General features: G+C 42.6%; 1 protein-coding gene across 1 annotated transcript in view; it reads right to left on the bottom strand.

Annotated features, from left to right (window-relative positions):
- SLC39A11 (solute carrier family 39 member 11) overlaps nt 1-14411 on the bottom strand; it is a 353394-nt gene that overhangs the window by 54993 nt on the left and 283990 nt on the right. The gene's annotated exons all lie outside the window — the stretch shown is intronic.

Genomic DNA, 14411 nt, shown 5'->3' with positions numbered 1-14411 from the left:
CAATGTAATAGATTCAATGCAATCCTAATCAAAATCCCAACAGCCTTCTCTACAGAAATAGAAAAACCAATCCTCAACTTTATGTGGAATGGCAAGAGGCCCCGAACAGCTAAAACAATGTTAAAAGAGAAGAACAAAGTAGGAAGACTCACACTTCTGATTTTAAAATATATTATACAGCTACAGTAATCAAAACAGCCTGGTACTAGTATAACAATAGATACAGAGACCAATGGAATAGAATTGAGAGTCCAGAAATAAACTCAAACATCTGTGGTCAACTGATTTTTGACAAGGGTGCTAAGTTCATTTGATGGGGAAAGAAGAGTCTCTTCAATAAACGGTGCTGGGAAAATTGGATTTCTGCCTGCAAAAAAATGAAACAGGACCCAGGCCTCGCACCATGCAGAAAAACAAATTCAAAATGGATTAAAGACCTAAATGTGCTAACTAAAACCAGAAAATTCTTAGAAGAACAAGCAGAGGCAACGCTGGCAGGCCTAGTTTTCAACAGTGGATTATTTGATGTAATAACAAAAGCACAAACAGCAAAAGACAAAATAAATAAATGGGACCTCATAAAAATTAAAAACTTTTGTTCATCAAAAAACTTTACCAAAAAAGTGAAAAGACAAGCTAGCAACCAGGAGAGTATCTTTGGAAACGATATATCTGACAAGAATCTAATAACCAAAATATATATAAAACTTAGACAACAACAAAGAGACAAATAACCAAATCATAAAATAGACATTGCACCAAAGAGGACATTCAAATGATCACCAAACACATGAAAAGATGCTCATCATCATTAGATATCAGAGAGATGCAAATCAAAACAATGAAATACCATTTTACTTCCACTAGGACGGCTATTGATGGCGAAGAATATTGAATGTACCATGGACTGCCAAAAGAACAAACAAATATGTCTTGGAAGAAGTACAGCCAGAATGCTCCTTAGAAGCGAGGATGGCGAGACGTCGTCTCACATACTTTGGACATGTTATCAGGAGGGATCAGTACCTGGAGGAGGACATCATGTTTGGTAAAGTAGAGGGTCAGTGAAAAAGAGGAAGATCCTCAAGGAGATGGATTGACACAGTGACTGCAACAATGGGCTCAAGCATAACAATGATTGTGAGGATGGCGCAGGACCGAGCAGTGCTTCGTTCTGTTGTACACAGGGTCGCTATGAGTTGGAACCGACTCAATGGCACCTATCAACAACAACAGGATGGCTAAGATGAAACAGAAAACAAAAACAGAACATAACAAATGTTGATGAGGATGTGGGGAAATTGGAATTCTTATCCCTTGCTGGTGGGAATGCAAAATGGTACAGCCATTGTGGAAAACAGTGTGGTGTTCCTCAAAAAACTAAAAATAGAACAACATGACCCAGCAATTCCACTCCTAGATATAAACCCAAAAGACTTGAAAGCGGACACTCAAAAAGAGACTTGCACACCAATGTTCATTGCAGCACTATTCACAATAGCCAAAAGGTAGAAACAACCTAAATGTCCATTAACAGATGAATGGATAAACAAAATATGGTACATAAATACAAGGGAATACTACTCAGCCAGTAGGAGAAATGAAGTCGATACATGCTACAGTATGGATGGAGTTGGAAGACATTATGCTGAGCAAAATAAGCCAATCACAAAACGACAAATATTGTATGGCCTCATTTATATAAAAAGACAAAAAAAGGCAAATATATAGAGACGAAAGTTCATTAGTGGTTACCAGGAGCAGGAGGGAGGGAGGGAAAGGGGGGTTAACAGTGATGGAAAAATTACACTGATTAAGGGTAAGTTTGAACAGTTATTGTAATTGCTGTCAATAAGTTGTACACCTGTAAAAAGTTGAACAGGCAAAAGTTGTGTGATAGACATATTTACAATGACAAAAAAAAAAAAAAAAAGAGTAGCTGCGGAGGCTGCTCATGTACAAACCAAACACCTCATGGGATTTGGTTTCTTCGTTTGGAGGTTTAGGGTCATGGTTTCATGAGACATCTCAGTTAATTGGCCTAAAAATGTATTTAGTGCTTCTGTTCTACCTCCTAGCTCGTTTCGAAGTGCCTGGGGTCTTAAAAGCTTTCAAGTGGCCATCCAAGGCACAACAATTGGTCTCTATTCATCTGGACCAACAGAGGAAGGAGAGTCAGGATAGGAGGAGGATATGGAATGTGTGGCTAATTGCCTCCATAAACAACTGCCTCCTTTTCCATGAGATCAGAAAAACTGGATGGTGCCCAGCTACCATTACTGAACATGCTGATTAAAGATTCTGTAGACGAATCCTGATCAAAAGGGGGGAAGTGCAAACAGAATCTCAAATTCTCAAAGACTCTAGACTTTCTGGAGCCATGGAGGGTGGATGAACCCCTAAAACTATTGCCCTGAAATAATCTTTAAACCTTAAACCAAAAATATCCCCTGAAGTCATCTTAAAACTGAACAGTAATTTAGCTTAACTAGTAAAAAAGGTCTGCCTTGAACATTATGCTCATTTAAGAACTGTCTATATGGGATCTAATTGACAACACAACTCGAAATATTACCCAGGAACCTTAGGGGGCAGTGAGTTTGTTTTAATGAGGGAGGAACAATTCAGAAAAGGAGGGTGAGAATGGTTACACAACTTGAAGAACATCATCAATGTCACTGAATTGTACTTGTAGAAACTATTGAATTGGTGCATGTTTTACTGTGCATATTCTCAACGACTACAATAAAATAAGTAAAATTTAGAAAAAACAGAACAGTTACAACTATCTAGCGGCAGAAGATTCCTTAGCACAGTAGAGAGAGCCCCATCCACACTGAAGTCAAGAACCAGGAACTTGAACTATAACCCACCCTTGGTAATCAACTTCTCCTCTCTGTAAAAAAGGGGACTAGGCTAGTGGTTTTCTGCCAAGATCAGAGGGGGAGCTGCTTGGAGGCACGCTCACCTATTGCATCCAGAAAGTGCGCTTAGCATCTTGTTTGAGAAGGTTCAAAGAAATACGTCAGGGGCAAGACCATCTCTTAAGGCTACATCCAGCCCCCAAGTCCTATCATTTCAAGTATATTTTCCCAGCTGCAAAAGAGCCCTGGTGGTGCAGTGGTTAAGTACTAGGCTGCTAACCAAAAGGTCAGCGGTTTGAAACCACGGGCCGCTCAGCTGGAGAAAGATGTGGAAGTCTGCTTCTGTAAAGATTGCAGCCTTGAAAACCCCATGGGGCTGTTCCACTCTGTCCTTTAGGAACTGACTCAACAGCCATGGTTCTTCCAGTTGCAGTGGGTAGAAGAGTTATTCTAAGGTATTTTACGCCAAAAAGATGAATCCTGTTTTAGTAGTATCCTTCTCTTAATTGGCATATTTCACACTCTTTTCTCCCTGTCTGTGTTGCTGTTGATAGGTGCCGTTAAGTTGGCCTCCAACTCATGGAGACCCCGTGCACAATGGAAGGAAATGCCCTCCAGTACTATGCCATCCCCATGACTGACCACAAACCAGACCATTGGGATCCACTGGGTTTTCCATTGGCTGATTTTCGGGTCTAGATCTCCAGGCTTCTCTTACTAGTCTGTCTTAGTCTGGAAGCGCCACTAAAACCTGTTCAGCATCATAGCAAAACGCAAGTCTCCAATGACAGATGAGTGGTGGCTGTGCATGAGGTGTACTGGCCAGGAATCGAACCCAGGTCTCCCACATGGAAAGGAGCCCTGGTCACGCAATGTTTAAGAGCTCAGCTGTTACCCGAAAGGCTGGTGGTTTGAACCCACCAGCAGCTTCACAGGAGAAAAGACTGGGAGATTTGCTCCCGTAAAGATTACAGCCTAGGGAATCCTATGGGGCAGTTCTACTCTGTCCTATACGGTCGCTCTGAGTCGGAATTGACTTGATGGCACACAACACCTCTCGCGTGGAAGGCAAGAATTCTACCACCGAACCACCACTGTCCTCCCTCCTGTTTCTGTGTCACATAACAGTTGTACTGCCGTCCTCTGGAAGAGGAAGAAATATGATAACAAAGGAAACCAGAGCTGAATTGAGGGGTGAAGTATCCGTGTCAAAAAGCTGGAATATAAAGATGTTTAAAAACAAACAAACAACAACAAAAAAAACCCATTGTCATCAAGTCAATTCTAACTCATGGTGACCCCATGTGTCACAGAGTAGAACTGTTTCATGGGTTTTCCTAGCTGCGGTACTAATGGAAGAAGATCACCGGGACTTTCTTCGGCGGTACTGCCTGATGGCTTTGAAACATTAACCTTTAAGTTAGTAGTCGAGCACAAACCATTTGAACCACCTACTATCTGCAAAATAAACACAGAATTTTATAAACATTTATATATAAAGACACAGTCCTCAAATTCCGTAGGTATACATTCTGTATAACCGTACACTGACCGGGACATCTCCTAGCAAGCTATGACACCAAACTGCCGCATGGGGGCACTGTCTGCCAGTTGCTGCCTGCCTGCCAAACCTTCCCTTTCAAATTCAGTTGTCTCTTAATAATTCAAGGTAAGGCTATCAGTGCGTAGGAGAACTGGAAAGAAACATTCAAGAGAAGGAACTGCCAATAGATTACCCCATAATTCCAGGCAAGGTAGTTTGATATATTCAAGGGAAGGGCTAGTTTGCATAAATAAAATTGACAGTGCAATCTGCAACTGTAGATAAAGGACAGCTCAAGAATTAACTTCAGATTCTGCTTAAGTGATTGAAAGAGAAGGTGGAGTCAAGGTGTGAAATTATTTCATCCTCCAGGCACTTTCCTAGTCTCTAGCTGGGGCTCTATTTCTCCGGCTAAAGACTATGCTCCAGGGAGACCAGGCTGGGCTCTGGCTTCCCATGAGGATATATACCAGTTGCTGTTGAGTCAACCGTCAACTCATGGTGACCCCATGTGTGTCAGAGTAGAACTGTGCTCCAGAGGGTTTTCAATGGCTGAGTTTTCAGAAGTAGAACACCGGGCCTTTCTTCCGAGGCACTTCTAAGTGGACTTGAACCTCCAGACCTTTTGGTTAACAGCCGAACGCGTGAACCGTTTGCCCCACCCAGGGACTCCAAATCCAAGAAGTGTCTTTTATAAAAGAGGAGAACAAACATGGAGAGAGAGAATGACAGCCATGTGACTGCAGAGGCAGCTACAAGCCAAGGAAAGCCTGGAGGCACCAGAAGCTGGGAGAGAAGCATGGAAGAGATTCTCCCTCAGAGCCCTGAGAAGGAATCAACACGGCCGACAGCCTGATCAGGCCTCCCAGCCTCCAGAAGTATGAGAGAATAAATTTCTGTTCTTTAAAGCCAACTCGAACTTCCAACCTACAGGTTAGTAACTGAGCACATTAACCGTCTGCGCCAGCCAGGGACTCCTCCATGGGAGTGGCGAGACCCAATCCAGTGGGCAGAGAGGAAGTCAAGATCAGCAGCCGCGGGAAGAGGAGGGTCTCCCACGATGCTGTAAAGTCTGGGACACTTGACCCTTCCCCTAGGAAGCCTAGGGGCATCACAAAGGCAGCTGCAGAGATGTTTGGTGGCAGAGGGCTATGGCAGCTTGTTTTGCTAGAAGATGCTTGCCCTTGTTAGGTGCCATCGAGTCAGTTGTGACTCATTGCAGCCCTGTGTACAACAGCACGAAAAACTGCCTGGTCCTGCACCATCCTCACAATCATTGTTATGCTTGAGCCCATTGTAGCCGCTGTGTCAGTCCATCTCATTAAGGGTCTTCCTTTTTCCCTGACCCTCTACTTTACCAAGCATGATGTCCTTCTTCAGGGACTGGTCCCTCCTAATAACATGTCCAAAGCACATGAGATAAAGTCTCACCATCCTTGCTTCCAGGGAGAATTCCGGCTGTACTTCTTTCAAGACAGAGTTGTTCGTTCTTCTGGCAGTCCATAGTAAATTCATCGCCAACACCGTAATTCAAAGGTGTCAATTCTTCTACAGTCTTCCTCATTCATTGTCCAGTTTGCACACGCATATGAGATGATTGAAAATACCATGGCTTGGGTCAGGTACACCTTGGTCCTCAAAGTGACATCTTTGCTTTTTAACACTTCAAAAAGGTCTTTTACAGCAGATTTGCCCAATGCAGTATGTCATTGGATTTCTTGACTGCTGCTTCCATGGGCGTTGACTGTGGATACAAGTAAAATGAAATCCTTGACAACTTCAATATTTTCTCCATTTATCATGACAGAAGACGCTTGAGTGAATGCTAATTAAAAAGTTTATATTCTCATTCACTAAGCCCCCCACCCCGCCATAACAATTCAGTCTCCTCTTTAACTTCTCTACATTTAACTTGCAAGCATGTTTTCAAGGATATTCTGGAACAAAAGTAGGGGAACTACCTGGACAGATAAGCACATATATACTCTTTCTTACACATATAGACATACTCATCAACTGGCTAATCTTAATAACCAAAAAAATTGTCTATTGCCAACAAAATGGTTGCTTGGCTAACTAATGGCTACTGTCACAAATAATTGTTAACATAGCAAAAGGATGGTTTTTAAGCCAGGCAAAAGGATATATCTGACTTACATTTTACTCTTTGATCTGGGAGGCAAAAATGCACTTTAAAATTCATTTTGATGCCCCCTAAGTGTTATTTAAGGAGCCCTGGTGGTGCAATGGTTAAAAGCTCAGCTGCTAATTGAAAGGTTGGCAGTTTGAACTTTCCCAGTGGCTCCGAGGGAGAAAGACCTGGCAATCTGCTCCCATAAAGATTACAGCATAGAAAATCCTATGGGACAATTCTTCTCCGTCACATGGGGCCACTATGAGTTGAAATTAATGTTTAATATTCAAGTTAATCATTTGTGTATAAATACATGGTCCTCAACTTTTGTAGGTACGACTTCTGTATAATCATAACGCTGATCGGGACACCAACAGCTCTTAACTGCCTCTCCTTGTCTAATTTTCCTTGTCTAAAAATGCTGTGTATATTTTGCAAATAGTAAGTGGTACAAATGATTTATTAATGAGTTCTTTAATGAGCTATATTAGGTTCAAAGCAGGGTAATCAACCAGGCAGCCTTTACTAAGTGTCTGGGTGTTGGTTAGCATCACTGGTTGGGGCGCTAGGTAGGAAATACATTCAGTTGTATCGGGAATTTGCTCATGGATTATCCATGGCAACCTGTGGCACCTGCAGCCCGCCTCCTATGCCACGCACAGCCTGTTCCAAGGTGCTCGCTGCACCCGTTGTTCAGGGTGTGTTCATGGACTACAAACTCTTCTCAACATACGCTTGGTCAGAGCTTGAAACAGGAAGTGATATATGAAGCTAAATGTTCATCTACACATAAATAACCTTGATCTCCCTGCTGGGTTGAATTATGGCCGCCACTGAGCTATACAAAAGCTAAGGGCATGTTTACTCTCAGGAGAATGTGCTCTTTGGAGGTAAGAATACCTCAGAAAAAACTACTACTGAAGCATCAAACTCCCTAAGAACATAGGGTCTGAAGAATTTCTTTGTAGCAAAATGAAAAGAAATTGGTATGGGACCACACCAGAAAGAAGAAAGCTATGCTGCCCTTGAACTACAGGCTGTCCTTTGCTGGTTGAGAATTTCATATTTCAGAGGACATTGCATCTATTCTGAATGAATACACAGACGCAAAGCAGGAAGGTAGACTGAACGGAAGAGGGAGTTGGGAAAGGCTCCATAAAGGTGATGAAATAACAGCATCTGAACACGAGAGGGCAGCAAACAGACACAAATGATATCTTAGGGACGTGTTGCTGTTAGTTGCCATAGAGCTGACTGCAACTCAGGGCAACCTCACGTGTGCAGAGTTAGAACTGCCATTTCGAGTTTTCAAGCCTTGACCTTTCGGAAGCAGATTGTCAGGCCTGTCTTCCAAAGTGCCTCAGGGTGGGTTCGAACCATCAACCTTTTGACTAATAGTTGAACACTTACCCGTTTGTACCACCTGGGAATTCCTAACCTACCTTCTTTCCCAGCCAGCGAGAAACTACTTCAGCGGGAAGAAAGTGCTTCTGGGAATACTTACTTTTTACACTTTTTTTTTCTCTTGTAGGTGGCTATGATGGCCATAGAGGAAGGAAGAGAATCTCCTGCTTCAAGATGCATTATAAACAAGAGCACAAGAAAGAGGGCATAAAATAGATAGCTGGTGTCAGAGTGTTAATGATGAATCTGGGTTAGAACTACGGGCTGTTTCTACCAAATCAGGGGCCAAGAAACCAGATAGTAAGTATGTTTGGCTTTGCTGGCCATAAGAGCTCTGTGGCAATGACTCACCTTGGTCATTGAAGGAGGTAAGCGGCCATAGACAATATGTAAACAAATGGGCCAGGTTGTGTTCCAATAAAACTTTATTTACAGAAACAGTGTTGGGTTGTAGTTTGCCAATCCCTACACTAAGAAAAAGGAGCCCTGGTGGCACAAGTTGGGAGCGCTCTGCTGCTAACTGAAAGGTTGATGGTTCAAGCCCACCCAGTAGCTCAACGGGAGAAAGACCTGGTGATCTGCTTCCATAAAGATTCCAAAGCCAGACCAAACCTATTGCCTTCAAATCGATTCCAACTCCTAGCAACCCTGAAGGACAGAGAAGAACTGCCCCACAGGGTTTTCAAGGCTGCAAATCTTTATGGAAGCAGACTGGCACATCTTTCTCCTGCGGAGCAGTTGGTGGGTTCCAACTGCTTACCTTTCAGGTTAGCAGCCGGGTGCTTAACCACTGCGCCACCAGGGCTCAGCCTAGGAAACCCTATTGGGGCAGTTGTACTCTTTCAGATGGGGTTGCTTGAGTCCAAATGGATTTGATGGCACCTAACAATAAGTGAATGGAAGGCTCTGTCTGGCTCTGCTAGTTTGGTCCACGTGAACGCGCAGGCACACACCAGGTAACTCTTTGTGAGATCCATGCAAACCCACCCCTTCTCCCCTCTCAGCTCCTTCCGCTACCATATGATACCTATCTCCTTGTCACCTGAACTCACAACCGAGAGGACATTCTGGATTCTTCCTTCTCCCTTACACAGAAACACATCAGGTGACAAATGTCCTTGGTTCTGCATTAAAAACCTCTTCCTTGCGTTAATCCCTCCCCCTTCTCCTCACCCTCTCAGCAATATCCCCCATCTTCTTTCTAGCTGCTAAAACATATGGCTGTAGTGATCAATAAATATCTGTGAAACTGCTGGGTTCTTCACTCGGGTCTGTGTACTCCCTGCTCCCAAATTCTTCCACCTTTGCCAGATTAGTGTGCTTATATCACACCTCTTGGGTTATGTCACTTGCCTGCATCAGAACCCACCCTGCTTGCCAGCCTCCTGCTGAATAATGCACTTATGCTGTAGCCTGAGGAGTCCTTGGGTAGTACAAATGGTTAACACACTCGCCTGCTAACCCAAAGGCTGGCAGTTCGAGTCCTCCCAGAGGCACCTTGAAAGAAAGCCCTGGTAATCTACTTCCAAAAAATCAGCCACCGAAAACCCTATGGACACACATGCAGTTCTTTAGCCTGAGGTTCTTCTGAGGTTCTTCACAACCTCTCCTCTCTTAAACCTTTCAGTCTTACCTGCCATAAATGCCACGTGAACCCCATTTCAGCCAGACCAGGCTATCCACCAGCCCTGAAAATGCCTTGGGACTTACCTCATTACTTGCTCACAGCATCACCTGCCCTTATCACCTCCACCTGTCCATCACCACGCTCCCGATGAAATATCGTCCACCCTATGAAGGGCCCTGAGATGAATCAGAAGCTTGCCTGTCTTCCACTAGTTTTCTAGATAATTTGGTTTATATTAACTCCCTTGGAGCTTCTACTGAACTCATCTTATGCTGCCTATGGGTCTAACTGCCCACTAATAAATTATTTCGGCTATTTTTTTTGTTATTGATTTTTAATTACATCACATTGAGGTCAGAGAATGTGGTCTGAATGGTACTGATTAGGGATATTTATTCCGACTTTCTCTGTGACACAGTACTTAATTTGGGGAAACGTGCACATGTGTGCTGGAAAAGAATGTCTATTCTCTAATTGCTGGGTTGGGGCTCTATATATGTCCACTATTTACATTTTGTTAATTTTTTATCTGTTCCATCTAGTAGTGGAGCCCTGGTGGCACAGTGGTTAAGAGTTCGGCTGCTAACCAAAAGGTCGGCAGTTCAAATCCACCAGCTGCAACTTGGAAACCCTATGGGGCAGTTCTACTCAACTTATACAGTCGCTATGAGTTGGAACTGACTCAACGGCAACGAGTTTGTTTTTTTTATCCAGTAGGGCAAGAAAGAGGCATTGCACTTCCCCACCAAGACTGTGGTTTTGTCTGTTTCTCCTTGCGATTATAACAAATTTTCCTTTCAACACTTGGAGGCTTATGTTGCTAGGTGCATACAGATACAGGATCATTATATCATCCTGGTGAACTGTCTCTCTTTCCATTAAATATTGACCTTTATTCCTCATGGCTTTCTGCCTTAAAGTCTGTCCTGTCTGATAGTAATATTTTAATATTGCTTCCTGTTCCTTCCGGAGAGAGATGTAGCAGTCCGCTTCTGAAAAGATGTGCAGCCTTGGAAACCCTATGGGGCACTTCTACTCTGTCCTATAGGGTCGCCATGAGTCGGAATCATAGCAATGGGGGTTCAGTTAGTTAGCATTTGGCTTGTGTCTTTTTCAATCCTTTATTTTCAACTTTTGCATGTCACGTTTTTGGTATGCCACTTGTTAACCACAGAGAACTGGAATTTAAAAAGCAAAATCATCTGATGACTGAGTTATCCCGCCTTGGTTTTGCACCCCTCGCCCCGGCCTCGTATTCATATGTTCATTTGCTCTCTCGTCTTTTCTCCCTCCCTCTCTCGTTCTCACTGGTGCAGATAATGCTCTTTAGATTTACTAGCATATTTACTGATGTCTCCTTTTTCTTTTTTCCTGATGTATCTGCTACATAGAGAGCCCTGGTGGTGCAGTGGTTAAGCACTCTGCTAACCTAAAGGTCAGTGGTTCAAATCCACCAGCGGCTCCTCAGAAGATGAAATAATTTGTTTTGGTAAAGATTACAGCCTTGGAAACCCTATGGGGCACTTCTACTCTGTCCTACAGGGTCGCTATGAGTCGAAATCCACTCGACGGCAACGGGTTTGGTTTTGGGTATCTTCTATGGAGATCCTGTAGCAAGGGTTTATGAATAGTAAACTCAGCAGTCTGTATTTTCTCTTGCTGAAGAATTTAATTTGGAATAGACCCTTAGATCAGGGGTTGGCAAACTATAGCCCAAGGGCCAGCTGCCTGTTTTGGTAAATAATCTTTTACTGGAAGAAAGCCATGCCAATTTATTTATGTATTTATGGCTACTTTTGTACTTCTAGGGCACAGTTGAGTACTTGTGAAAGACAAATCAAATGGCCCACGAGCCATTTGATTCTCTAAGAAGACATCCGCCATCTTTTGCTCTAGATTGACAGGTTCCTATTATTCCTTTGTCTTCTATTAGAGCTGAGATGTCTTCTAGCACTCTGTCCTTTCTGCGCAGGTGATCAGTCTCTTCCTCTGAGATCTTTTCAGATTTCCCCTTAGTCACTGTTCTGCAGTTCTACAGTGTCTACAGGAAAATTTTATTTATCATGCTCGAGACTTAATGTGCCGTTTCAACCTGAAGATGCATGTCTTTTTTCCAGTTCTAGAAGATTCTTCACCATTACTCCTTAGTATTGCTCCCATCTTTCTGCTCTCTCATTTTAAGATTCTTATTAGATCAGGAACTTTTCATTCGATTTTCTGTATCTCCTAACTGATCTTTCCTAGCTTCCATCTCTTTATGGCTCTCTGTTTCATTCTGGTGATTTCCCCAGATCAGTCATCCATTTGATCAATTTTAACTTCAGTCATATCCAGCAAGTTGTTTAACTATTCTACTGAGTTTTCATTTTCGTGACTGTATTTTTCATTTTTAAGAGCCTGTTTGGATCTTTTTTCAAATCTGTACATTCTTTGGTGCAATTGTAACATTACTTTGTTAGAATTTATATCCCTTTTAAAAATTGTTAAACGTTACAAAGGCATTCGCTCTCTTTTTGGGGGGAGGAGGGAGGGTCTCACAGTTTCCTTAAAAATAGACTCTTATTTTAGAATGGTCTTCAATTTGCAGAAAAGTTGCAAAGCTAGTACAATGAGTTCTTGTATACTCAACACCCAGTTTCACCTTTTGTTAACATCTTAAATCACTATGATACGCTTGTCACAACTGAGGAACCAGCATCGGCGCAGTACTACCAGCTACACTCCACACTGTGCTCAGATGTCACCAGCTTTCCCGAACGGCCTTTTCCTATTCCCGGATCCCCTCCAATACACCTCACTACGGTATATTTAGTCATCTTGTCTCTTTAGACTCCCTTGGGCTGCAACAATTTCTCAGACTTTCTTGGTTTTCAATGATCTTGACGGTTTTGAGGCACGCTAGTCAGGTATTCTTTCCCTCAATTTGGGTTTGTCTGATGTTTTTCTCAAACAATTTTATTGTTTCTAGTTTTGCAAGTGCTATCTTTCCCTAATGGTGGTTTCCATCCTCATGGGGTTTGTCTTGATTTTATTTTTTGTTTTAGTATAAGCTCATCTACTTTTAGAGATTCCTCCTCCCCACCCCAGCCACCGTGGGCATTTAGTATGCCTGTTTGGTGGAAGGACTCCCAGGGAGAGGATTAATGCTTTCTTCTGCTAAAGCTGATGGATTTCTGTTGTCCTCGACCAGCTTTTGTTAGTTTCTTTACTTGGAGTTTCTTTGCAAGATAGAGTATATGAATTTAGACTCTACAAATTGTGTGATGCAGGTCTAGGGTTTTGATATCTTGCAGAGAATTTACTCTACCCTAAACCACATCTTTCCAACCAAGATACTGGAGAGAGGGTCAGTTTCCATGCCAAGTTCCTGGACCAGTGAGGGCTTTGTGCTGTTGCTGTTAGCTGCTGTCGAGCCAGCACCAACTAATGGTGACCCCATGGACAACAGAATGAAACTCTGCCCAGTCCCACACCATCGTATGATAGAATTTTGCAAGACCAACAACTTCTTCATTGCAAATACCCTTTTTCACCAACATGAACGGCAACTATACACGTGGACCTCACCAGATGGAATACACAGGAATCAAATCGACTACCTCTGTGGAAAGAGATGATGGAAAAGCTCAATATCATCAGTCAGAACAAGGCCAGGGGCTGACTGTGGAACAGACCATCAATTGCTCATATGCAAGTTCAAGCTGAAACTGAAGGAAATTAGAACAAGTCCACGAGAACCAAAGTACGACCTTGAGTATATCCCACCTGAATTTAGAGACCATCTCAAGAATAGATTTGACACTTTGAACACTAATGACCAAAGACCAGACGAGCTGTGGAATGATATCAAGGACATTGTACATGAAGAAGGCAAGAGGTCATTAAAAAGACAGAAAAGAAAGAAAAGACCAAAATGGATGTCAGAAGAGGCTCTGAAACTTGCTCTTGAACATTGAGTAGCTAAACTGAAAGGAAGAAATGATGAAGTAAAAGAGTTGAACAGAAGATTTCAAAGGGCGGCTCAAGAAGACAAAGAAAAGTATTACAATGACCCGTGCAAAGACCTGGAGGTAGAAAACTAAAAGGGAAGAACACGCTACGCATTTCTCAAGCTGAAATAACTGAAGAAAAAAATTCAAGCCTGGAGTCGCAATAGTGAAGGATTCTATGGGGAAAATATTAAACGACACAGGAAGCATCAAAAGACGATGGAAGGAATACACAGAGTCATTATACCAAAAAGAACTGGTCGACATTCAACCATTTCAGGAGGTAGCATATGATCAGGAACCAATGGTACTGAGGGAAGAAGTCCAAGCTGCACTGAAGGCATTGGCGAAAAACAAGGCTCTAGGAATTGACAGAATACCAACTGAGATGTTTCAACAAACAGCAGTGCTGACTTGTCTATGCCAAGAAATTTGGAAGACAGCTACCGGCCAAGCGACTGGAAGAGATCCATATTTATGCCTATTCCCAAGAAAGGTGATCCATTCAAATGCAAAAATTATCAAACAATATCATTAATACCACATGCAAGTAAAATTTTGCTGAAGATCATTCAAAAGCAGTTGCAGCAGTATATTGACAGGGAGCTGCCAGAAATCCAAGCCAGATTCAGAAGAGGACGTGGAACCAGGGATATCATTGCTGATGTCAGATGGATCCTGGCTGAAAGCAGAGAATACCAGAAAGATGTTTACCTGTGTTTTATTGACTATGCAAAGGCATTCAACTGTGTGAATCATAAAAAATTATGGATAATGTTGCGAAGAATGAGAATTCCAGAACGCTAAACTGTGCTCATGAGGAGCCTGTACATAGATTAAGAGGCAGTTG

The sequence above is a fragment of the Trichechus manatus genome, unplaced genomic scaffold (assembly GCF_000243295.1).
Source record: "Trichechus manatus latirostris isolate Lorelei unplaced genomic scaffold, TriManLat1.0 scaffold00028, whole genome shotgun sequence".
Lineage (NCBI taxonomy): Eukaryota > Metazoa > Chordata > Mammalia > Sirenia > Trichechidae > Trichechus > Trichechus manatus.
Note: the sequence above shows the minus strand (reverse complement) of the source record. Positions and strands in the feature narration are given on the sequence as shown.